We start from the raw sequence: 27224 nt of genomic DNA on the forward strand, positions 1-27224 counted from the left end.
ATACAATGGAATATTATGCAGCCATTAAAAAGAATGAAATAATGCCATTTGCAGCAATGTGGATGGACCTAGAGACTGTCATACTGAGTGAAGTAAGTCAGACAGAGAAAGAGAAATATTGTATGATACCACTTATATGTAGAATCTAAAAAAAATGATACAAATGAATTTATTTATAAAGCAGAAACAGACTCACAGACTTAGAAAAAGAATTTACGGTTACCAGGAGGGAAGGGTGGGGTGGGGGGAGGGATAGCCTGGGAGTCTGGAACTGATATGTACACACGGCTATATTTAAAATGGATAACCAACAAGGACCAACTGTATAGCGCAGGGAACTCTGCTCAATATTCTGTAATAACCTAAATGGGAAAAGAATTTGAAAAAGAAGAGATACATCTATATGTATAACTGAATCACTTTGCTGTACACCTGAAGCTAACACAACATTGTTAATCAACTATACTTCAATATAAAATAAACAGTTAAAAAAGGAAAAGAAAACATAAAGGAGTAAAAAAAAACGAAAAGAAGTTGAAGTTCATTTGTTGAGCCTTCTGGCCTCAGAATCATTATGACAAGTCTCCCTTAGAGGAGCGTGACTAGAAAAGTGCAAAGGGTTGTGCCAATATCACACGGGAGCAGGTGGTCAGGTTCTCCAGGAAAAGGAAGGCACTGCTCAGATGCGGGCATCCTGCCCTCCACTCAGGGGAGCCATGCTGTCACCAGAGGGGCGTGTTCTGTCTGGGACACTTCAGTCACAGCCCATCCCAGAGAAGTTAGGAAATGTTTGGAGAGGAAGAAAAGTGCTTCTAAACACTGCTCCCTAGGCAGAGAGTTAGAAAAGAGACGTGCGGAGACAGAGGACCCAACATGTGTGCAGGTGCAAGAACGCACACCCTCTCGGGAAGGGAAGAGGCTCAGCTGTTCCCAATTGCACTGCAAGCCCATCAGGAGGACCTGGGCTCAGTCACGCAGGCTGGACGTGGGATGGGGATCAGGGCTGCAACAGGGCGTGGAGAGTCATCATGTTTTCTAAGTGCAGAGAGGATCTTATTAACAAAAAATAGTTATCTTTCTGTGATGACGTGAAGGACATTTCTGCCCACAGATGGGGCCAAAGCAGAAGGACGTGGAGGGCTGCCACAGAGACATAGTTCCATGTTACAGAAGTAGGAACCATCCAGTGGCAGCCACACCCCTGGAGTGGTCACAAATCAGAGGTGGAATGTGGGCACGGCTGGTGCAGAGAGGGGGGTTTTCTCTGACTCTCAAAACAATTTCTTAGGGTGATGGGTAGACCTTTGGCATAACTACAATCTCCTCTATCTTCTACCTCTTTCAGTGGGTGGAACACATCTTTTCCAGAAGCAAGCCCCGTTGGCTCCTGCGAGGACACTGGAACCTCTCACACCCACTTTCTTGCTGGCTCAGAGATAGGACTTACATAACTACCAATGGAATTTGGGCTGCTGGAAATATCACCGTGTTAGACTTTACCGTTGCTGGAAGTAAGTACACATTTGAGAACACTGCTGATGTGACAAACATGCTCCAGGCCAGCCACGCAGGAAACCAGGTGATGCTGGGGGAGTCACTGCTCACCTTTCAGGACATCACTTCTAAGGATGGCAAAATGTGGTCCAAACTTAAAAACTGACTCTTCTATTAAAAGTGAACAGATCAGAAGACTGGATAGATCCACATCTCTGTGAGCCCAACTTTTCTTGCTTTCTCCTTCTGTCAGCCAGTGCTTGCCTTCTTAGGCACATCATCAACATTCAACATTCCACAGTCAACATTCAGACTCAGGAGGACACAGGAGAGGAAACAGTGCTACATGAGAAAGCGCCACATAGAGGGAGTTGTCATGCTTATTTCACAACGGTAGTAACAGCATTGGTTTGTGGTGGTGTCACTATCACCTTGTCCCTAGTTTACTTCTCTCTGTATTTGAATCTCTGACCTAAACCTGATTAAAGGCGAGGTGGGCTTGGAAAGTTGTTTCCTATGGTATTTTCTATCATATGATAGTCCAGTAAGCTATTTTGGGTATCATACATTTTTATTTTTTATCCTATTAAAAATTTTTTTATTGAAATGCAGTTGATTTATAATGTTGTGTTAGTTTCAGGTATACAGCAAAGTGATTCAGTTATACATAGGCCAATAAAATGGACAACCTAGAAGAAATGGACAAATTCTTAGAAAGGTACACTCTCCTAAGACTGAAGCAGGAAGAAATAGAAAGTATGGACAGACCAATTACCAGTACTGAAATTGAATCAGTAATCTAAAAACTCCCAGCAAACAAAAGTCCAGGACCGGAGGGCTTTACAGGTGAATTCTACTAAGCATTAAGAACCTATCCTTCCGAAACTATTCCAAAAAGTTGCAGAGGAAGGACTACTTCTGAACTCTGAGGCTACCATCACCCTGATACCAAAACCAGACAAAGATATAGCAAATAAAGAAAACCACAGGCCAATATCACCAGTGAACATAGATGCAAAAATCCTCAGCAAAATACTCGCAAACCAACTCCAGCAATACAGTGAAAGGATCGTACACCATGATCAAGTGGGATTTATCCCAGGGATGCAAGGACTTTCCAATATCTGCAAATCAATCAATGTGATACACCACATTAACAAATTGAAGAATAAAAACCATATGATCATCTCAATAGATGCAGAAAAAGCTTTTGATAAAATTCAACAACAATTTATGATAAAAACTCTCCAGAAAGTAGGCCAAGAGGGAACATACCTCAACATAATAATGGCCATATATGACAAACCCACAGCTATCATCACACTCAATGGTGAAAAGCTGAAAGCATTTTCTCTAAGATCAGGAACAAGACAAGGATGCCCACACTTGCCACTTTTATTCAACATAGTTTTGGAAGTCCTAGCCATGGCAATAAGACAAGAAAAAGGCATCATATAATTTTAGAGGTTAGCTTGGGTTCTGAAAACAGCTTGTGTAGGTTCTAACATCCATCTCAAAGCCTACTGGCGAAGTATACATAATACGTTGGGGGTTAAAAAGCACTTCCTGTCTTGATATTGCTAATATATTCTAGACAGTACAATAAAGCAAGAAAAAAAAAGAAAGAAAAGGTATAAGGACTAAAAAGGAAGTTGTGAGCCATCATTTGCAGATAACATGATTGCATCTCTAGTAAACTTTTAGAATTAACGAGTTTGGGAAAGCACTAACCATAAAAAGATGGAGAAACTGGACTACAGTAAAATTTGAGGTGCCAGCTCATCAAAGGACTTCATTAAGAGAGAGAAAAAAGTAAGCCACAGAGTGAAATAAAGTATTTCTAACACATGTAACCAAACAGGGGCTTGTATTTAGAATAAAGGGCTCCAAGTCAGTACCAATGTAGACATTCAGGAGAAAATTAGGCACAATTCTCAAACCTGTGATCACAGGAGATAATATCCAAATGGCCAATAAATACACACAAACCTCATCAGTAATCAGGGAAATACAAATACTGCAAGGGTAAATGTAAGACATCAAATTCTTCTGCTGGCTGTTCTGAATTCGTTTTTGGAGTATTGCCTCATTCCTCCTATGGCCCTTAGTCTTAGAAACAGGGCTCTGTGGTTGTAAATGATCTGCATCTCAGAGCCGTCGGGGTCTGCTGGAACACCCCACCCACCCTCTCATCACCACCCCAGTCAGGGTTGATGAATGAGGGTCGGGCCTGAGTTTTCGTGGCTCAAGGCAGCCGAGCCCGGCAGATCGCCCAATAGCTCCAATGCTGTGGTGGCCTTGCCCACTACTGACAAGCAGGGAAAATTATGACGTGCCCTTCTTTTCAACAACATGGAAATCTCTGAAATGAGTAAGACGGAAACTTGCTGACGAAAAACGTATTATGGAGGTTCTGGGTAGGTCTGCTATCTCTCAAGTAATCTTGTTCTTGTCACCACTTTGACAATGAGTCTCAAAGGAACAGGGAACTATATACTGATCGATAGGTCAGTTGTCTTATGCCGCCAATTTTAACTTTGTTACTGCCTGGCATTATCACACGGTTGTATAGGTGTATTTTAGGTCCAATATACAATGTTCAAGTGGATCTTTGGAGGATGATTTAAGAGCTTTGGGATCTTTCTAGAAGAAAATAGTAGCAGTACATTTCCTTTTCTAAAAAGCTATATGGAAAGAAAAAATTATCACTGACCCCAAGAGAACCTGAATGCCCATAGACTACTGAAATAGTATTTTGGTGAGTAGCTATTTTATGTAGAAGTAAAGAAGATGTAAGACACAAGGTAGAGGAATGCAGGCGGCGAAGGCTCCAAAACAGCCTAATAGCCTGATTACCAAACTATGTAGGGAAGAATCAGTCAGCCAAAATAGGTCAAGACAGGCAACCTTGCTGCCAGTTCCTGGGAGAAAACTCTTCTTAATTGCTGTTTTGGAAACTAATTGCACCGAACAGGAGGTCTTTAATTCAAAGGAACACGGCCAAGTCACCCAGCTCTATGGTACCTGTACGGTACAGCATCTACAATGGATCAAACAGGAGCACGTGGCTCAGAGCAGCATTTCAGGAGGGAGGTGGACAGCTAGTACTGGAAACCTGGGCAAACAAAGAGATGCACTTTGCTTTGAACCATAAGAGAATCCCAGAAATACTGGCCCGAGGAGGTTTCAGGCAGTTTTCAGAGTTGCTTAGATGAATTGTGAACAAACAGATGGGGAGTCTCAATAGATTTCAGGGGATTTGGCCCAATCAAGCTGGCACTGTGGCTGCGAAGGGCTCTGTGTTGTACTGTTCCTCCCCCCACCCGCCAGCTTCATTCCAACTTGCCACCCACGTCCACAATGAAGCCACTCAAGTAAAACATCGAGTTACAGCAGTCTTTCCACCCTTGCCCTAACACCGCATCCCCTTCTAAACGCTGACACGCCAGTTGTCTGCTTAGTGACCGTTATAATAATGAAAATTCCTTTATTTAGCTTGCTTGAGATGAAGTCAAGCAGCCGTAAGAGGGACTTGCAAAACAAAATCAAGTGCCATCCGCAGTTAAAGGGGCCGTGGAGAGCCTTGAAATCTTTTATGGTAAAACACAGTATCCAGCCCATTTCATAAGAAAATTCTTACAGGGCTCCTCAGATTTGAAAAAGGAGCAATTCATATTTAAAGAAAAATAAAATGCATACTGTGTTGAAGCAATAGACTTAGTGCATCTGCCACCCTTGGCTTTGCCATTAAGAGATGAACGGCCGGCTTCATAAGATATAGTTTGGTGCGTTTTAAAGATTCCTCCTCTAGCCGCGATGGAATTATGCACTTTGTTCTCTTTTCCTACCAACATCATGGTGGTTATAATAGTCCTTTATTTCTTTTGTGGGTGATTGGGAATAGCACATGGAAATGTCCACGGAGCTGCATGAATCTGGAATAATCTGCTCGGGACAAACCCTCCAAGAAAAAGGAGGGATCCAACACCAGCTCTGTCACAACCTAGTGACGTTATTAGCGTGTTACCGAATCCCTCTGGCTCCCCTTTGCTTCAGCGGTAAATAAGATGACTGCACCTGCTCCATCTATTTACAAGGCTGCTGTGAGGGTTAAAGGAGATGATGGCTACAAAAGAACTATAAGAAATATATAAGAGAATCAGAAATAAGGACAAGAGGGCAGGGTTTTTTTTTGCAGCATCCAGGGACACTGAGGTCGCCTACCCTCCAAACACCACATCTTCTGCCTCTTGTTGATTATGTTCTGTGTATTCTCTCTTCAGAACCATGAATTCCCACCTTGCCCCTTCCTAGTAGTTCTCACTATTGTCTAGGACTTTTAAGAAAGCCTTCGGGGGACTCCCCTGGCAGTCCAGTGGTTGGGACTTTGCCTTCCAATACAGGGGGTGTGGGTTTGATCCCTGGTCGGAGAGCTAAGATCCCACATGCCTCGCAGCCAAAAACCAAAAAAACATAAAAAAAAAAAGAAAGCCTTCGGTATGTCAGGAGTCTCATCTCAGCTTTCTGGATGCTCTAAGGTAGGTATTCTTAAGAATTTAGTCTTTCTAACTTCAAGAAATCAAAACTCAGGTGAACTCCAGGTGATGTTAGTGATGGGGGATTGTTCTTGGAGGTGTACAGAGTGATGAAAGAGTTACTGTGGTGCCTTACACTCCTTTACATTTAGTATGGCTTTCAAACCACTAGCGTTTAAAAATCAAATACCCCCGGGATTGAAGTAATGTTACAGTCGACTTGTTCAAAGGTCTAGACTTCCTCCATTTAATTTACTTATGCATCTTGTTCAGATGAGCATTTTTTTAAATCTCTTTACCTGGTTATGGACTTTAAACATATTATGCTAAAATAGAAGAATTTATTTTTCCCATAGTATGGGATCTCAATGAAGTAGGAGCTTTGTTCCATGATATAGTTCTATGCTGATCAATGGGTTTGACTTGGTAGAATGTTTTGTTCACCATTTCCAAAACAAGCCTTTAAAAAAAGTGAATCATGTAATTTACTCAAAAAATGATCTAATATATAAAATGACTTAATCAGTGAAATTAGATGACAGCATTAGTTTATCAAGGCTTGCACTTGACTAGGGCTTGGGTTCACAATTCTATCAGGAGCTGGCTGTGTGGTTACAGGCCGGTGTCTATACCTCTCTGGGCCCCAAACTTACCTTTAGGAAGAGTCTGGACTAGTTGATCCCTAAGGTCTTACCTGCCTCTGTGCTTTGACACCTAAGGATGACCCCTTCACAAGGAAAATTTCCTTATATATCATCTTTCATATGGTTCAATCATTGAATTAAACATGCTGTTAGCATGTTGAACTATATATCTGCACCTTCAATTTCTTCTGAAAGCCCAGTGGTTTATTTTCATATTTCATGAAAGAAAGGAATGAAATAGAGAAAGATAATAAAATGCTTAACAGGCAAGTCTCCGCTTATACCGCATTTGTTTCACTGAACTTGATCAGCCTAGTTTGGCTCTTCCTCAATGTCAAAACAGAATGAAAATTTGGACTAGTTTTATTTAATGTGGAAGGATTAGATTGAACAGGAAAAAAATATCTGATTTGAGGAATTTTGAAAAGAGAAACAAAATTTTACTTTTTTTTTTTATAAAGAAACAAGTCAACAATCCAGCTAAGAAGTCATGGCCCTCAGACAGAGGTTCTTCAGGGTGGTTTAGACAAACCCATAACACTTATCAGGAAATTATTTTGTGCAGGTAAATGAGTGCTTCAGAAGTGTCTGAAGGAGATTTGTTTTCTTAAGCAGATTAAGTATCTTCTGTTTAACTTTTTCAGACTATCCATACTAACTGAAAACTTTTTACCTATAGTTTACTGAAGACAAAGTCACAATCATTAGTCAAGATTAAGGTGGTTTATGGTACATGATTTATAGTTTAGAATTCTACCATCACCTAACAATCATTTAAAATACTGACGCTGTTTCATAAGTAAAATTTTAGGAAAATGTTATAAAAATCTATTTAGACTTTACTAAGGCTATGGGGAAATAATAATTTTGTGTATGTGACCACGAAAAGCTGTTTATGTTCACAATTTTGTTTAAAGGGTAAATATTTAAAAGATGACGTCCAAGGGCTAAAACTTCCCTCGGAACCAGTGCCTTAACTAATGATAAAAACAAAATTAGCTGGGTGTGGGTCACAGCAGGGGAGCTATTTCTCTAGGGCTGCTGGGGGACTTTAACGCTTCAGTGACACCCACAGAATGAATTCCTCTCTTGAAACAACAAAAGCAAACTACTTCAAGCTGGATTTCTTTGTTTTTCATTCCAACACCCCATCTCCAGCTCTTCATTATAAAAAGACATGAGCTTAAAAATTAGATAATCGACAAGGACCTGCTGTATAGCACAGGGAACTCTACTCAATATTCTGTAATAACCTATGTGGGAAAAGAATCTGAAAAAGAATAGGTCTATGTATGTGTGTAAAAAAATAAACTATGGTGTTCAATAAAAAATAAAGACAGACACCTGGGGCCATTTGAGAGGACCCCTCTAAGGCACTCTCAGTTCTTTCTCTCTTAATGGCAAGAATCAAATGTAAAACGTGGGGTCATTTTGATCCTGAGATGGACGGGCCAGGATGGCTGGCTGGGTGGCAGTGGTGATGTAACAGTTGTTTTCTGGATGGGATCCAGTGTGGTCAGCGATGTGGGGAGAAGCTTTCTTCACTACGCAGAGAAGGTGACTGTGTGTGCTGAGCCCTGGGTAGGAGGTGGGGTGAGGACCTGAACATGTGGACGGAAGCCAGCCAGTGGGGGGCAGTGAACTAACCCACGTAGAGTGGCTGGTGAAGCCGAGATGTGGATGCCAGGAACCCTCCAGGTGACAACCCATCAAAGTGGCTGAAATAGGGGTCCCTGGGGAGAGGGCCACCCAGGTTGGGAGGCAGCAGATGTAGGCGGGGGTGAATGCATGTGTGTTGGAAAGGGCACAGGTGTCTGAAGCTGAGTCTCTACAAGTGACTAAGTGAATGTTGCTTTAAGCTTCTGGGCACAAAAGGGGTCTACACTGAACAGGGCTTTAGCTTCAACCCAAGCTTGTTATCCACCCATGCTCAGGCTCTTTTGGGCACAGACTGGTCAAGTTTTTCAGTTGGCTTATGAGCTGCCATCTGAGGCTGTGAGTTTCACTGATTTTTCAGCAATAACCCAACAGTCAAGCTAAGACCGTATTATCCTCTTGTTGCCACATTGATGAACAGATTAGGAATCAAGACGCTGGATGTAGATGGAGACCCCTGGACATGACCCAAAAGAATCAGAATCACTAAGGAGGCAGCTGGACACGGTTTGGGGCGGTGGGGGAGCCAGGCCTGAGGAAGAGCCCGAGTCTCTGTGGAACCCCTGTCGTGAAGGCCACAGGAGCCTGAGAAGGAGCCCGTGCAAACCGGGGTCAGTGAAAACTCAAGTAACTCATGTCCACCAACAGCCTACCTAAGACACACCTGGAGCCTCCCATATGCGGATGGAGAGAGACACTGAAGGAGCATCTCTCCACCGAAAAGCCTTTGGAGTTACCTGCCAAGGCTCCACGACTCAGGGACGCAGGGGGGCTGTCACCAGGGAGAGCGGCAAGGAGGGACCTGGTCAAGTTCAAGGGATCATTGAGTTCAGGGGAGAGAACAGCAATCACGGCACCTGTAGGGGTGTTTATTCTACACCAGGCACTGCGTGCGGTGCTTTACGCACCTTATGGAATTTAGTCCTTTTAGCATCTAGCTGAGGGAGGATTATAAACTCATTCTGCAGAGAAGAGCCTGAAGATCTCATCTGAGGTCACAGTTCATGAAGCCACATGAGCCGGACTCCAAGTCTGAAGCTCCTCCTCACCTCAGATTGCTGGGCAAACGCCATCTGAGCTCTAAGCAAATGACTTAGAATGAAGTTCTGGGAGGGGACACCTGCCCCTCATCCACCACAGGCAAAGTACAAATTCTGTACCTTGAAGGAGACAGGAAACCTTCAGGAATACATCGCCTCAAGGGGAAATAAAGATGCAATAAAGATGCACAAAGGGACCACGTGATTTAAGTCTACAGGAGGGACCTCGGTCATTGTGCAAATCAAGGGTTCACCACCTCCATTCACTAATCTTCCGCAATGGTTTCCTCTGTAGACATTTGCCTAATAGGTCTGCCTACTCAATCTTTGCTTTTATCTCTAATACATGCTTGTCCTACATGGAATTTTCCAAAGGACTCCATTTGGTAGATGCTTTAACCAGAGACGGTCAAACGCATGACTGACCATCACTGGGGAAAATCAAGTGTCATTCCACGAGGAGCAGAACTCCTTGAACAACTCAGAGAGAGAAGCGGGTGGAGGGAGTGTGCTTCCAATTTCATTTCAACAGGAAACAGGCTTCAAGTAAACTCTCCATGACGCAGGGGTGTTGTTTTCTGTTTCTAACACTTGGCTCTAAACAGTTACTCTGAAATGTGTTGATTTCTGATCACTATGTACACCTTTTGGGTTAAACTGTTCAAATAGTGACGACCTAAAGCTGATGGTGTTAAGAAGACCCATTTTTTTTTATGGGGATAAATGTGTTTTCATGAAATAGGCCACGATGCCCCTTCTCCCGGCCCCTTCCCTCCCCAAACAGGCTGTTTTTGCAACGCTCAGGGTCAAACTTGCTCTCAGGCAGGACACGACCCCGGGAGGCCTCAGCCAGCCCAACATGTCAAAAGATAAAATGCTTTGCAAAGACAGAAATTCCTTAACCCTTCCAGAGAACAGCAGATGAAAACGAACTTTCTCTTATCTCTAGCTTTCCAAAAATTGCCTGTGCAAGCAAGCGAGTGGAGCGTGTTTTCTGCAGCATTTTAGAAGACTGGCAGGACATATTGGGGGAAACAAGCCTGGGTGTACGTTCTTTTGATGGTGAGGTGACTGTTCAAAGGGCAAACAGAATCACAAGGCCCTAGAGACTACTGTCTAAGACTTGCTACCCAAACTGTGGTCCCTGGACCAGCAGTAGCTCGTCACCTGGGAGTGGGTTAGAAATGCAGAGTCCCAGGCCCTGCCAGGCCTGTAGAGGCTGAATCTGTGGAATCAAACGCACAGCCTGCCCAGCGCTGCTGGCTCAGCTCTTCCGACCCTAGCCAGGATCTTGGAGCAGCATCTGATGTGCTTTCTGTGGACTCTGTGTCAGCGATTGGCGTTTCCAGGGGAGGGTGACTTCCCAGTCAAGTCCCCTTCCCCCAGCAGCCTCACGATCCCGGGCCCAGTAGGGAGGGCACCACAGGGCCAAGTTCAGTTATCACCTTGCCTGATAAGTAGGGGTTTGAATGACCTCCCCCCATTCCATCGGTTTGGTCACTGGTCCACTTTCCACATTCTTACCCTCGACAGAGTTTCCAGAAGTACAAAGGAGGCCACTGGCCAACCTCCTCTGCCCTGAAGAAAAAGTCCAGCTCAGCCTGCAGACCTCACTGGCCGAATGCCGCCAGGAGACAGCTGGCACTCTGTCATGCAGAGGAAGCATATTTTGCATTAGTTTGACTTTGCAGACAAGCCGTCATCGTCTATCTACCCCAGTAGTTTTCATGCAGCAGTTCAAATCGAGTGGAGAGTGAGAGCGCAGCCTGCGTCAGTGGCCGCAGGTGCGCGTTTCTACGGGACGTGCCTTTGGCCTCTGAGCAGCGTGATTCGTGCTGGGATTCTGAACAGAAAGTCCCCAAACACTGCGTGCCAGTTCTGACCAGGACTCCCGTCTCCCCAGCTTGCTTCCCTCCTGCTGGCGTCTGTCTGAGCTGTGAGTCAGATCCCAGCTCCCACGCTGGACCTGCACTGGATACTGGGCTCCCAGGACCATGACCCTGGAGCTCACAGGGCTCTGGCTCGGGCTCAGCAGAAGAACAAGCGCTCCTTCCTTAGGAGTCTTCCACGGCGCCTGTGCCCGCCCTCCCATCATGAGCCCGGCAGAGGCGGCAAGAGCCACCTCTGCTGACTTTCTGTCTGGGACTCTGACCCTCTGGCTGGCCCCTCAGCTTCCCTGCTGCTCACTCCTTTAAACCCTGCGATTCACAATTGCAGAGGAATGAGTATTAGTTAAAGAGGCGTATTTAGCACCACTAACTTAAAAGAGAAAAAAACGCCACAGGAAGATGGGTGCCAGGCATCCCGGAAGCTCTTCATGCCAACACACCTGATGCCGTCCCTGGCAGGTGGCTGCTTCTGGAACCCCCTCCTCCTCCTGGGTGTCAGGTTACAGCATCCTGACAGCTCCCACCCAGACCATGCAGATAGCTAGTGGAAAGCAGCCGCATAGCACAGGGAGATCAGCTTGGTGCTTTGTGACCACCTAGAGGGGTGGGATAGGGAGGGTGGGAGGGAGGGAGACGCAAGAGGGAAGAGATATGGGAACATATGTATAACTGATTCACTTTGTTATACAGCAGAAACTAACACACCATTGTAAAGCAATTATACTCCAATAAAGATGTAAAAAGAAAAAAAAAGAAGAGAAGCTCAGAGTAGCTAGTGAGCCTCAAGCGAGCCCGTCTTTGGGATCCAAACTAGTGATGTGGCTAAAGGCCCTCAAACTCCCACCACAGGATTCCAGGGGACTGGCTACAGGTTTTTACTGGATTGATACCTTTGTCCATTGGCTTCTCTCAGATTGAATGGTCCAGCAGAGGGGACTGGGGAAGGATGAGACCTTGGGCTCAGTGTGTCAGAAACAGTGCACCGAGGGACCCACTCTATCAGGGAGTGGTCAACATTGGCCGGAAAGCAAGACCCACGTCAAGAGGAGAGGGGCCACCAGCGAGCCACGCAGAAGTGGAAGACCAATCTTAGAGACCCAAGTGCAGAAGCCCCGTGGCCAAGGGGCCCACGTGCTTCTTCTAAACTTGACTCTAACCACCGAAACCTACCAGCCAAGAAAACAAAGCCGAACTTGAAAACAATACCTTAGAAAAGTACAGGAATATTATTCAGCCTCAAAAAGGAAGGAAGTTCTGACACATATGCTTCAACATGTCTGAACCTTCCAGACGTTACGCTAAGTGAGATCAGCCAGTCACAAAAAGACCAATACTGTATGACTCCACTTACATGAGGTCCCTAAACCAAGCAAACTCATAGAAACAGAGACTAGAGGTTACCAGGAGCGGGGAGTGGGGAAGAGGGAGTTACTGTTTAATGGGACAGAGCTTCACCTTGGGATGATGAAGAAAGTTCTGGAGATGGATGGAGATTGCACATCAGTGTGAATGTTCTTAATGCTACTGACTTGTACACTTAAAAATGGCTAAGATGGGGGCTTCCCTGGTGGCGCAGTGGTTGAGAATCTGCCTGCCAATGCAGGGGACACGGGTTCGAGCCCTGGTCTGGGAGGATCCCACATGCCGCGGAGCAGCTGGGCCCGTGCGCCACAGCTGCTGAGCCTGCACGTCTGGAGCCCGTGCTCCGCAACAAGAGAGGCCACGACAGTGAGAGGCCTGCGCACTGCGATGAGGAGTGGCCCCCGCTCGCCACAACTGGAGAAAGCCCTCACACAGAAACGAAGACGCAACACAGCAAAAATAAATAAATTAATTAATAAACTCCTACCCCCAACATCTTAAAAAAAATGGCTAAGATGGTAAATTTCATGTTGTGTGTGTTTTATCACCGTTTAAAAAAAAAGGATAAAAGAATCAACAGAGGTTTGCACAAGATAGATACACAAGAGACCTGAGGTAACATTAATAAGATCATTTTCAAGTGATTCGTTTACAAACACTGTATGTGACGTATGAATCACGTGTCAAGGTTTTATTTTTTAATGTCAGGAAATTGATCTAATTTTTAACACATGAAATGCTTAGCAAGAACAGAGAGCTAAGACAACGTTTTAACGTGAGGAGTTACGAAAAACCTCACGAAGGCTGCCTTTTTTTCTATGTTTATCCTTAAGACTCTAGTTAATTAAACCCAACGAGGAAGAAAAAGCAACACGAAGGCAAAAATGTTGGCAGAATAAACAGCCTGTCTTTTGTCCTCACTCCATAAGTAGAAGGATCAAGATTTTGCTAAAGGTACTGTAACTAGAGATAGACAATTCTGAAGATGGATGAAACGTATGTTTATATTTATACCCCCTTTTAAGTAAGTTTACTTTCTTCTGAGACACTGCTCTGGCTTTGCTCTCCCACACTGTTAAAATGGCTTTAATACAAAACAGAAGTGATGGTCCAGGTTTGACTTTGTTCTGGGAACAGGCCTTTCTACCATCTGAAGCATCAGTGTGGTGCAGACAGACATTCCCTGTTCTGGAATTTCTAGGCAGGAGTCAACGCTCTTTTCAACTGCATTTACTTCCTAATTAAGGAATTTTTGGACTTAAAAAAAAAAAAATCCAGAGCGAGCATGACTAATCTTCCTTCCTTCCCCCTCTGGAGTAAAGTAAGTCATTTATTTCTAGAACATGAAATTCCAATCAGGCGAGAAGCAGAAAGTAGTTTGGGGGGAACAGTGAGATAAACGGTCGTTTCTGCTTGACCTCTTAAATGCACAGGGAAGGATTCACTGACTTTCGTTTTTGTGGAGACCAAAAAGGGTGCTGATTCTCTGGAGGATTTCTTATACCATGAAGGATATACCTGTACCAGTATCCATGGAGACCGATCACAGAGAGATAGACAGGAAGCCCTTCACCAGTTCTGCTCGGGAAAAAGCCCAATTCTAGTGGCTACTGCTGTGGCAGCAAGAGGACCAGACATTTCAAATGTCAAACATGCTATCAATTTTGATTCGCCAAGTGATACTGAGGAATGTGTACACCGGATCGGCCATACAGGACATGTAGGAAACCTTGGTCTTGCCACCTCATTTTCCAATGAAAGAAACATAAATACCACAAAGGATTTGTTGGCTCTTCTTGTGGAAGCTGAACAAGAAGCACCATCTTGGTTAGAAAGTATGGCTTATGAACACCACTACAAGGGTAGCAGTCGTGGGCGTTCTAAGAGATTGAGTGGATGATCTGGTGCCCGAGATTATCGACAAAGTAGCAGTTCTGGCAGTCCTAGCTTTAGTAGTAGCCGTGCAAGCAGCAGCCGCAGGGGTCGAGGTGGTCATGGCAGCAGCAGAGGATGTGGTGGACGTGGCTATGGAAGCTTCTACAATAGTGATGGATACGGAGGAAATTACAGCTCTCTGGGGGTTGACTGGTGGGGCAGCTGAATCCGCTTCGCAGCAAAGTCACCATTTCGGAAAAGCTAATAATATGGAAACCACATGTACCTGAGACTATACCGTGTAGCTTCAAGAACTAGCACTACATCAAACATATAGCTAGTGGGAAGCAGCCGCATAGCACAGGGAGATCAGCTCGGTGCTTTGTGACCACCTAGAGGGGTGGGATAGGGAGGGTGGGAGGGAGACGCAAGAGGGAGGAGATATGGGGATATATGTATACGTATAGCTGATTCACTTTGTTATACAGCAGAAGCTAACACACCATGGTAAAGCAATTACACTCCAATAAAGATGTTAAAAAAAAAAAAAAGAACTAGCACTACATTACCAGCTGTGATTCTCCTGAAAATTCAAGGGAGCTCAAAGCCAAAGGAAGAAAAGAAAGGAACAATCAACAACCCTATTGAGAAGTTGGTGTGAAAACTTAACTGCTGTAGTTTGGTTTAACTCCCCTCTGCTTATTTCCATCCCAAACTGCATTTATAATTTTGTGACTGAGGATCATTTGTTTGTTAATGTACTGTGACTTGAACTTCAGGCCACTTATTATTTGATGTCCTGTTGGCTCAGTAATGCTCGAGTTTTCAGTTGTTTTGACAAAATAAATTTACTGAACTTGGGCTAAAATCAAACCTTGGCGCACAGGTGTGATACAACCTAACAGGAATCATCCATTCATCTGTAGATATTATAAAGAAAAAATCTTGGGCTGTCTCCTGCGTTAGGACTTTTTGATACTTGCACAGAGGGTAGGAAAACACCTTACAGTAGAATTAGTTTCTAATGTGGCAGACTGTACTAAGCTGAAGTTCTGACTTGCTCACTCTATCCTGGATAGGCACTTGTAGTCTTTAAATAAGCCATTCCAGTCATGATGAGGTGGCATGTATGAATACATCCATACATTTTTCAAAGCACTCTTCGAAGTTAATGCAAGTAAATACAGCAATTCCTCTTTTAATGTTTAGGTTACTAATTCTAAGCTAGGCAGATGTGGGCAAATTATTATAGGAAAAGTTTAAAAGTTTTGATAACAAAAGTGTTTAGGGGGAATTTCATCTAATTAGATGTTTTGAATCCCTGCCATAAATAAAATTGAAGTGGTAGAATGGCTGACCATGCCAGTGACCAGTCCTTTTAAGGACCTGCTTGGATTTTGGTCTTTAATGCATGCATAGTATTGATGTTTTCTGGTCAAGAGGATAAGAGCAGGAGGAATTATGCAGCAGGCTTTTATTTTAATGCAGATTCTCTTTTTTCTGTTTAAGCTGCGCTGAAATGTTAAAATGGCTTACACTTGTAGAATTTGTAAATCAGACTAGCTACAAACTCTGAAATTCTTGAGATCACACAGGTTGGCAATATGTACTAAACTGCACAAGGTGTTATTTCTATATAGTGCAGTTTTAATGTATTTTAGTTGCATAGGTTTCCATTGTATTTATAGTCGCTTTCTGCTAAATTTGACCAAAGATGATTGGTCACCAACTAAAAATGCCTCTGCCACTTGGAATTCTGTGCTCATTTTGTGGTTGGAATATAGTGATCTTTATAGACTAATATTTACAGTGGCATAAGGCGGCAAAAATTTCTTAAAGTGCAATAGATTTTCAAGTGTACTGTGCCTTGTTCTAAAACTTTATTAAGTAGGTGCACTTGACAGTACTGAGGTCATTTGTTATGGTGCTATTTCAATTAGTATAATTTAGACTCTTGTACATTTTGCCCATAAAGTTTTACAAAATACTTATTTTATTGTACATTCAGAGAATTTTAGATAATATGTCTTGTGTATGTGTCCTTAAACTTCCAATCTTATTTTGTCTCTTGGAAATTGTTGAACGCAGCGTGTTAGGAACTAGATTCTAAAATTTTATTTGGGACCATGGAATGATAGTTGAGAAGAAAACTATTTGCACACGACAGATTTTAGATACTTTTTGCTGCTAGTTTGTGTAATATGTATTGAACATTCTGACAAATATTTATTTTTGTAAGCCTAAAAGTGATTATTTGAAAGTTTAAAGAAACTTGACCAAAAGACAGTACGAAAACACTGGCACTTGAATATTGAATGTCACCGTATGTGAAATAAAATATTTCAGGGTAGTGTGAGCTTTTAATGTTAAGTCCTATTAAACGCGAGTCAAATTAAGCAGACCCAGCATTGGCAATACAGGTAGCTGTAACTTTCTGACAAAATTTAAGACAAAATTGGCAACTTGAAATTATAACATGCCAAGGTTTTGATACATTTGTCTTAAAATATTAACGAAACACTTCTAAACACCGCTGTGAAGTGTCCACATTTTCAAAGGTTCTCAGAGTTTTATTTAGTACATATTTTGTTTTGTTTGGTTTTCAGTGTCTGGCATATTGCGGTTCTCCAACATGTGGTTATCTTTGTGTATGGCCATAATCAGTGACTTTTAGATTCAGTTTTGTCGGCCAGCAATATTTTCAGTAAATAAGAATGGAATTAAATTTGCTGAATGTAAACATCGAACCTCAAGTCACTGTAAGTTTAGTAATTGCTTAATGTTTTAGTCTTAGGTGCTAGCACTGCATGTGCTGTGTTTTTTCTGATTTTACTAAAATAAAGAGTTGAATACAAAAAAAAAAAGAAAAAGCAAAGAAGTCACTCGCCAATCGCCGCTCAGGGTCTCAGGGTCTCAGGCTCACCCACGAGTCACAGAGCAGGAGCTCAGGCTCACCCGCCAGTCACAGGGCAGGAGCTCAGGCTCACCCGCCAATCACAGGGCAGGAGCTCAGGCTCACCCGCCAATCTCAGGGCAGGAGCTCAGGCTCACTTGCGAATCACAGCGCAGGGGCTCAGCTGTGGCGCCAATCCACCCACGTGGCAGAGCCGGGGTCCAAGGACCGGGTCACCAGGGGCCGGAAGGGCTCCAGGCTGCGTACAGCAGGCTGTGCCTCAGCGGCCCAGGGCCTGGGGCTGCGTTCGGAGGGTGGAGGGCCCAGGGCTGGAGAACTTCGTGAACAGAGCAAATCGGCCTCTCGAACTTAAAGGGCGAGCCGGTCTCGGCGTGGCTTTGAAATTCCCTTAAGTCACCTGAGGGTGTCCCCGGGGCTGGGCCCCCCACCAGCATTCTGGAGCATCCCCCAGGTGACGGCCACGGCAACCAGGCTGACAGACACTGCTTAACCCAGATGCCTGCCCCCCCTGCCAACCCGGCAGCAGCTCACTCACAATTTCACAAAGCTCCCCGGGTCATTCTCACCTCCTGACGGGCCGAGGTCCACTGATTTCATAGGAAACTAGAGGCAAATTCTGCACGTGAGTAACTGCTGTCAGATCCACTTTTGAGCAAAGTTTTACACCTAGAAGGGCACAGGGTGTCCGTGAAGAAATTTTGGAATGGGGGTGAAAAAGAGGCAAATAGAATCTGTAAAGAGATATTTGTATTTCTTTTCTCCCCAGCTTCTTTGATGGGACTCCACTGACTTGAACTGGGAGAGGCTGGCTTTTGTCTTCTATCTCCTGGCAAGAACAATCAAGCGGAAAAGGAGAGGGATGTGCTGATACGAGTACTCCTGCTGCGAGGGGAGAGAGGGAGGGGAGACGGGGGTGTGTGTGTGTGTGTGTCCACTTATAACTGGATGGAGGGGTCCCTTCCCTGCTCGGGGTACACTTTCCTCCCTGCACAGGCAGCCAGAGCTGAGGGACCTGGCTGGGCTTCCATTTTAATCAAGTGCAGACCCGGCAACTGTACATACTGTTCCTGTAATTGAGTTGCTCTGGTTCCTCAGAGAATCACTCGGGAGAATATGAAGACTACATTCTCCTTCGAAATCCCAGGAAATCTGTTAAGGCTTTGAAGGAATGCTTCACATCATGCCTCGAAGGCCTGTTCTTCTGTGATGCTGGGAAACAGCCAGAAACAGCCTTACCAGCCAGAAAGGTTGCTGAACTGACCCCTCCTTTGACGAGCCTTCTTTTAAAACAGGAATGATTTCTGCCCAAATTGTCATTTTGTCTTTAACTTTGCAGCTTTTTAGGATTGCAATGAAAATGAACGTGTTTGCTCTTCTGCAGTTTCACAAGAGCCAAGGCAGACAGCTGAAAAATCACTGCTGCACCATGCGACTTCACAACAAGAAACGCATTGATTTTTCCAGCCTCTGGCATCTTGATATGGATAAGCAGACACAAAAACTGATGTCTACATGCACTGGTAAGGTTTACAAATCATTTCAGACTGTTTGCTGCTAATATTCCTTGTTTTGCAACGGGAAGGGGGAGGCTGGGCCATAAAAGCTGATGACTAAGACGAAGGAAATCCTGTCTGAGCTAAGATTGTCTTGGAGAGGAGGGGCGGGGCAGGGAGGGAAGCTGCCAGAGCTGGTGGGAGCTGGAGGAAAGGAAGGTGCTTTTCACATAGGAAAGGAGAGTATCTCAGGCCCGTATTTGGTCCTTCATTGCAGCTTGGAAGGTTGTTACAGTTCGGACCGTGACCAAGTAAGGAAGAAAGGGAAGGGGGTGGTTTTCCCCTTGGAATTTCCAGATGCACTCTTGTTTGAGGCCACCCACTGGCCTTGCCCACCTGGGCGCTCAGGAGGAAACGGGTGGGTGTGTGTCCTGTTCATCCTGGCTGTGGAACCACAGCAGCGAGTGAGCACTGCTGAGGCCCTGTTAGGCAAAGGCTGGGGGTTCTCTCCGCTCCTTCGAGAAAGACATCCTCTCCTAAGGTTCTCTGGTGTGTATTCTGTGCCACATTGCCAAACCAAAGCTTCTAGAGTTTTCTTGCTTTGTTAAATGATACTTGGGTCTCAGAATTCTTCGAACAAAATGGTCTTTGTTTCTAAGTCTTTCCGTTTGTTCTGGAAATAATTTAGTTACACCTTGACCTAACTTTAATTAAAATTAACATTCTTCCCTTGGCGGGTGTTTTTCAAACTTAAGAAAATACAAACAACTGTCCAAAGGCTTTGGGAAGACCCCTGCACCCATCTCGCCAAGGGGACACGGGAGCGTCAGCGAGCGTGTCCCCAGCTCAGGCTCCTGGCATTACAGATGCTCCCTACCAGGCAGGGTCCAGTGCCCGTGGCGCCCAGAAGTGTGAGGACCAGAACCTTCTTCCCCATGGTCCCCTCCCACATCCCTCAGTCCCGCTGGCCTGCTGTGCCCACGCCACATCCACCTGTGTCCGAGGGCCTGTCTGAGCAGGGACCCGCCTCTCCTCTGTCCCCAGGGTCACACGCATGGCATGTGTGTCACGGCAAAGAGCCCGCAATGGCTCTTCTCTCCTCTGAAGTAGGGCCTCTGCGGGCTGCCCACTCCTCACGGACAGCACGTTTAACTTAAAAATTCCATCAGACAATCGGATACTCCTACCCCGAAGACACAAACACATGCATACACACACACGTGCATGTGCTCAGAACATTCCGCTTGCTGCTCCTGGCCTGTCCTCCTCTGGGACACCCGAGCCCACGAGAGGATGGATGTACATAACTTGTGAGTGAACATTAGTCCTAGTAGAATCGAGACGTGTTGTTTGGTGAACGGATTTCACATCAATGAACTTGTGAACTTGTGACACAGATACTAACATTCCTGTTTGACACATGAAGAAAAGGAGGTAGAGAAGGAAAAGTGGCTTTTCCTGGTCACTGGACTGCAACCCAGATGCTCCAACGCTTTTTAACAGACCATGCCTGTCTACCTGCTGGCATGTGGGAACTCCAGTGAAAAACATCAGAACAGAAAACAAAGCAGGGAAAGCAGACTCCGAGGTAGGGAAGCTGGCATTGGTCCAGGAAAAATGGAGCCTGTCATCATAACACTGCTGTCCACGGGGGTCCCCTGCACAGCTAAAGTAATTTTAGGAAGGTCTCTTACTCCCCAGGGAGTTTAAGTAAATCTTTCTCCAGGCCAGGACTAACTATTTTCCAACAGCCTCCCTATCTGCTCCGAGACAATGCTGTGTTTGCATGCCTCTGCCCCCCACGTGCCTGTGGAACATTCATCTCCCCGGCCTGGGAGTTTGAAAAGGCCCCGGAGAAGGAGAAGGGTTTGGGGACTCTGTCCTGCTGATCGGAACCCCCGGCCAGCTTGTGTGTCCCCCTTGGTCATCCTCCAGGGGTCTTTCCCCATGCAGCCATTCTAGTCTTTGTTTCTCAGAGTTTGGGAGCTGCTAGTCATCCACACTTGTAGGTCAGCCTCTCTGCAGAGGGACCCCAGAATGAACAGGTCTGCCCGATGCGTCCTCGAGACCGTCCTTCTCCTCCTGCCTGGGCAGCCCTTGGGGAGAAAGGAGCTAGGGTCCTCTAAAGGGCGCGCGTGTGTGTGCGCGTGTGTGTTCTATGTTCTTTATTTCTCTCTCTCATCTCCATATCTGTCTATCTCTCCATCCATCTACTATCTATCTATCCATCTATCATCTATCAATTTATCTATCATCTATATCTATCTTTCTCTGTCAATCATCTACCATCTATCATCCATCTATATTCCATGTAGATAAATAATATATACATATATTTACATATAATATACACATGTATATTTTACATAGCCAACATTTGGCGTATTTTGAGTATGCACGCATACTCTATGGCTAGGGATTGGTTGGCCTAGCACTGTGGTTAAGAGCAGAGGTTATGGAATCAGCCAGTCCTGGGCTTCACTCCCAACTCTATTCCTTATTGACCTTAACAAGTGCCCTAACCTGTGTGCCTCAGTCTGCACATCTGTAAAGTGGGACAATCACAGAACTGTGGGTGTTTAGCGGCTAATGTGTGTCAGTGGCTGGGATCAGTTCCTGGCACCAAATTGCTGTGTTTCCCCTGTGGGAGATTTTAGCTGTTCCTGGGGTTCTGAAATGCTAGAAACTTCCTTAGGGGTTCCTCTTTCTTATGCTGATCCCAGGGGAGCCCACAAACACCCTCCCAGGGGACCCCTCCTTTTCTCCAACCTGGAGCCAGGGGCAGGGGTGAGGGCAGAGGAGGCGGGAGGGCTCCCCGTTCCCTGTGTCGCTTCTTCCTGACATCAGTTTGCAGTTATTATTGCCCAGCCATTGATAATAGCCTCTCTTTTTTCTAATGGACAAACCGCAGCCTGGGAGGCATCCCAGGGAGCACGTGCCGTTGACCGTGTCCACTAGCAGAAGCCCTTTCCTCTGCTCTCATGGGGCCCACACCGCTCCACAAAGTCAGACACGCACCCAAAAGTGCTCAACACGCAGAAAAACACACGGTTATGTAATTCCCACCAGGTACCAGAAAATCAGTCTGTAATTCTTCTGTAATTCCCACATGGGAGATCACAGAAGTGGGCAAAAGCAGCAAAATAGGAATTTTAGGGGTGGGCCTGAAACAATCCCTTGGAAAAAAGGCAAATCTTTCACAGACAAATCAGCACTTCCTTTATCATCAGGTACAGAGCGCTTTAGCCAGTGGGGGGTAGCATTTAATTGGGGAAAAACAACCACACCGAGAAAAACTACATTTTAATCTAATCTTTCCTAGCTGTTCCATGACTGTCCTTCTCATCCAGAAGGTTTGTTTCAGCACTTTCAGCTTGCTATACCTTCACTCATTTACCGCACAGATGCTTTACTGGGTGCCTGCTGTGTTTCAGGCCCTGGATCGTATGATATAGCCGTGAATGAGACAGGAGGAAAGACGTCATGTGCCCTAAGCCTTGGGCTGTGGTGGCAGAGATTCCAGTGGGGATAAAATTACGTGAGAAAAGACAAATGCTTAATGTCTACAGGGCTTATGGATGATGACTTAAAATCCTGGCTCTCTACTGGTAATTTTGGAGGGCACTTTAATTAGACTCTGCAATGGCTCATTTCCAAGGACAGGGGCTCCAGCTGGGCGCGGGATTCTGACACTGGCTACGTGAGGCCTCTGACAGGACAGGGGAAGGGTGTCCTTCAGGTCACGGGGCTTTCAGGCTACTTCGAGGAGAGAGACCGGGCGTGGGCGAAGCTGCAAAACAGAGCTGGCAATAGCTGCTCTGTTCCTGCAGGGTGGTACACAGGCAAAAGCGCCAGGTGACAGCCGCTGGCCGTTGGCCATCCTTGTTCCTGGCCCTTGTCCCCAGCCCATAGCTGCAGTAGAAGTTGTGGCCACTTGGAGATTGCTCTCTCCAAATTCTGCAGCAGCCTGTAGCAATGCAGGGAACGCGTGTGGAGGGGGGCTTGGGGACCCTGGACGTGCCACTTTCTCATCCTCGCTGTCCCCTGGGTGTCCTAGGCATGCAAGAAGCTGCTGGTGGGCTTTCCTTTCCCACACGGCCAGCCCCTATGGACGGGACACTGGCCTGACAAATTAGTGAGTGAGCCAGAGGTGTGAGCGTGTAAAAGCCCTCCTGGAAATGACACCATCCTGCAAACCTGCTGTGCCATCTCGAGCTCAGGAAACAACTGTGCAACCGTGTTCCTGCTCTGGTCAGTCGGTCAAGAAGAGGGAGGCCGTTGTAGCTCAGCCCTGGAGACCCTCGGAGACGCCAAGCTGTGGAATCTCCGTTGGGGCGCCTTCCCTCCTCTCTCCCCATAAAGAACCCCACCCAAGTTAGGGGAACAAAAGCCCCTTCCCCAGGCAGGGGCCACTTCTGCTAGATTTCCAAGGACACAGAAGTGCCTTTTGTTTGCTTTTTTCTATCGGAGCAGAGCATGGGGACACTATCTCCCTTTTGCTGATCCCCAGCGTACAGCTTGCTGCTGCTCCGCTCGCTCTGCATCTGTCTGGATTATGCATGCCAGATGTGACTGATTCATGGCTTCCAAGGGCAGGTTTTTATTCTGAAATGAGTTATATTTGCTGAAAAGTTGCAAAGAGAATTCGGAGAGTCCCCATACAACCCTTCACGCAGACATGATGATGTGATGTCAACATCTTACACAACCTCGGCCCATTTCGTCAAAACTAGAAACGAACATGAGCACATTCACGAAACCACAGACTGTATCAGAACTGCACCAGTTTGTCCACCAATACTCTCTCTCCCTTCCAGGATCCGATTCAGGCTACCGCACAGCACTTAGAGGAGCACTTTCTTGACAAAAGAACTTGTTGCTTCAGACGGCGGCCTCGTGCAGGGTAGCAGACTCCATCGGAACAGGACACCCAGTGCACAACAGGAGCGGCAGGAGATGGGAGACCCCGACACGGGGACCAGGTCCAGGCGCCCGGGGGCTCGGCATCTAGTGGGTGCGGCAGAGCTGCTCGCACGTCCCTTGAAAGTCACTGCCTGACCGCATGGAGGGGGCTGGAGAAACCCACGTAGTCTCCCCAAGATTAGACACCTTCTTATCTTCTTTCATGGGTAATTAAAAAAAAAATCACACAGCCCCAGGGAGGCGATGAAATCAAGGTTAGTGAGTCATTCAGGCCTGTCCCAGGAGAGTCTCCTTAGCGCTGGGAGCAGCAGGAGGTGACCACCAGATAACCCGCCTGGCCTCTTGCCCCAGCTGGTCAGGTATCATTCACTGGGTTACAGAAGCTCCCCACCCCTAAAGATAAGAAGCCTCACGCAGCATACTTATTTTTAAGTCATCTCTGGAGCAGCCCAAATGCCAGCCTGGAACAGCATCCCGTTCCCAGCTTTACAGTTGGGACTGGTGAGGGCTGAGCCCAGGGACGGGCCTGGGGCAGGTTGAGGGGGGCGGTCCCCATCCTCAGCTCTGACTCTCCAACTCACCGGGGTGACTGAATGCCCGGAGCATCCCAGCACGGACGGACGCCAACCCTCCCTCAAAATGTTAAGTGACTTGCTCTGGGGTCACCCAGCCAGTTAGGAGCCACTCTGGGGTGGCCTTTGGTTGCCTCCACCACTGCTGTGTGGTCCCCAATCCTGGGGGCCGCCAGCTCCTGTGCAGAATGCCCAGCTTACAAGCCGAATCAGCCAAGGCCGGGGTTCCCAACCTTACCTACCACCTTCCACGCCGGTGATGACACCACCAGCTACAGCGGGGGGCTGACTTCACATTTTCCTCTGAAGTCCTCTAATCAGAGGCTCCTAATCTGAAAATTCCTTTTCAGATTAAAAGTACAAGACATTCCCAAACCACCACCTTCTAAGTACTGACATCTTCATTACATAATCGTCATCGATCAGGTTTATCTCCATTGCACTTTTGTTTTTCTCTCGCATTTTCTCTCTTACTTAATTGAAGCCAGTCACCCATTTTTTTTTTCTTTACCCTCTCCTCAGGAAGACAGACCATCCTCTGATTTTTATTATTTTACCAAAATCTTTGTTTTCTGTTCTAGAACTTTTTACTTGAATTGCACTTTTTTTTTCTCTCTCTCTGGTTCTAAATATACCCACTGGCAGTGGGAAAGCTGTGGTCCCTCCGTCCCCCTTATACCTGCATCTGTTCTGGGATGCTATGACAAATCCCTGGTGTTATTTACTGTGGCCAAGCCATAGAAGCCATGCAGGGAGAATTACTTTAAGAGCCTCCAGAGAGGTGGAGATTTCCTTGTTTTCCCATTAACAGAGGAGGAACATTGTGATATTTCCCTTCTTCTTGGGGGCCCAGATTTTGAACAACTGGACTAGAGCTCCAGGGAATTCTGCAAAAGACCTGATCTCCAGGAGTCTTAACTCGAGCATAGAAAGCATGTGAGCACCGTACATTTTCCGTAACTTAGCATTAAGCTGATTGGAAGGAGAAGAGAAAACCTTAAGAACATATTCCTTCTTTTTTAGAGGGAGAGGACTCAAATCAATAAAACTAGAAATGAAAAAGGAGAAGTTACAACAGACGCCACAGAAATACAAAGCATCCTAAGAGACTACTACAAGCAATTCTATGCCAGTAAAATGGACAACCTGGAAGAAATGGACAAATTCTTAGAAAGGTATAACCTTCCAAGACTGAACCAGGAAGAAGTAGAAAATATGAACAGACCAATCACAAGTAATGAAATTGAAACTGGGATTAAAAATCTTCCAACAAACAAAAGTCCAGGACCAGATGGCTTCACAGGTGAATTCTGTCAAACATTTAGAGAAGAGCTAACACCCATCCTCCTCTAACTCTTCCAAAAAATTGCAGAGGAAGGAACACTCCCAACCTCATTCTGTGAGGCCACCATCACCCTGATACCAAAACCAGACAAAGATACTACAAAAAAAGGAAATGACAGACCAATATCACTGATGAATATAGATGCAAAAATCCTCAACAAAATACTAGCAAACAGAATCCAACAGCACATTAAAAGGATCATACACCATGATCAAGTGGGATTTATCCCAGGGATGCAAGGATTCTTCAGTATACGCAAATCCATCAATGTGATACACCATATTAACAAATTGAAGGAGAAAAACCATATGATCATCTCAAAAGATGCAGAAAAAGCTTTTGACAAAGTTCAACACCCATTTATGATAAAAACTCTCCAGAAAGTGGGCATAGAGGGAACCTACATCAACATAATAAGGGCCATATACAACAAACCCACAGCAAACATCATTCTCAAGGGTGAAAAACTGAAAGCATTTCCTCTAAGATCAGGAACAAGACAAGGATGTCCACTCTCGCCACCATTATTCAACATAGTTTTGGATGTCCTAGCCATGGCAATCAGAGAAGAAAAAGAAATAAAAGGAATACAAATTGGAAAAGAAGTAAAACTGTCACTGTTTGCAGATGACATGGTACTGTACACAGAGAATCCTAAAGATGCCACCAGAAAACTACTAGAGCTAATCAATGAATTTGGTAAAGTTGCAGGATACAAAATTAATGCACAGAAATCTCTTGCATTCCTATACACTAATGATGAAAAATCTGAAAGAGCAATTAAGGAAACACTCCCATTTACCATTGCAAGAAAAAGAATAAAATACCTAGAAATAAACCTACCTAAGGAGGTAAAAGACCCGTACTCAGAAAACTATAAAACACTGATGAAAGGAATCAAAGATGACACAAACAGATGGAGAGATATACCATGTTCTTCGATTGGAAGAATCAATATTGTGAAGATGACTATACTACCCAAAGCAATCTACAGACTGAATGCAATCCCTATCAAATTACCAGTGGCATTTTTTACAGAACTAGAACAAAAAATCTTAAAATGTGTATGGAGACACAAAAGACCCCGAATAGCCAAAGCAGTCTTAAGGGAAGAAAATGGAGCTGGAGGAATCAGACTCCCTGACTTCAGACTATACTACAAAGCTACAGTAATCAAGACAATACGGTACTGGCACAAAAACAGAAATACAGATCAATGGAACAGGATAGAAAGCCCAGAGATAAATCCACACACCTATGGTCAACTAATCTATGACAAAGGAAGCAAGGATATACAATGGAGAAAAGACAGTCTCTTCTGCATTGGGGAAACTGGATAGCTACACGTAAAAGAATGAAATTAGAACACTCCCTAACACCATACACAAAAATAAACTCAAAATGGATTAGAGACCTAAATGTAAGGCTGGAGATTATAAAACCCTTAGAGAAAAACATAGGAAGAACACTCTTTGACATAAA

General features: G+C 45.2%; 1 protein-coding gene and 1 pseudogene across 2 annotated transcripts in view; one reads left to right on the forward strand and one right to left on the reverse strand.

The window, feature by feature from the left end:
- Positions 1–27224, reverse strand: part of COL4A2 (collagen type IV alpha 2 chain) — a gene marked incomplete at its 5' end in the record, with an annotated part of 177361 nt that overhangs the window by 145425 nt on the left and 4712 nt on the right. The window lies entirely within an intron of this gene.
- On the forward strand, positions 13964–14721 carry LOC307064993 (ATP-dependent RNA helicase DDX3X-like; annotated as a pseudogene). Its single transcript has one exon. The product of its transcript is annotated as an ATP-dependent RNA helicase DDX3X-like (transcript).

This window comes from Hyperoodon ampullatus (assembly GCF_949752795.1).
Source record: "Hyperoodon ampullatus genome assembly, chromosome: 16".
In the NCBI taxonomy this organism is placed as follows: Eukaryota; Metazoa; Chordata; class Mammalia; order Artiodactyla; family Ziphiidae; genus Hyperoodon; species Hyperoodon ampullatus.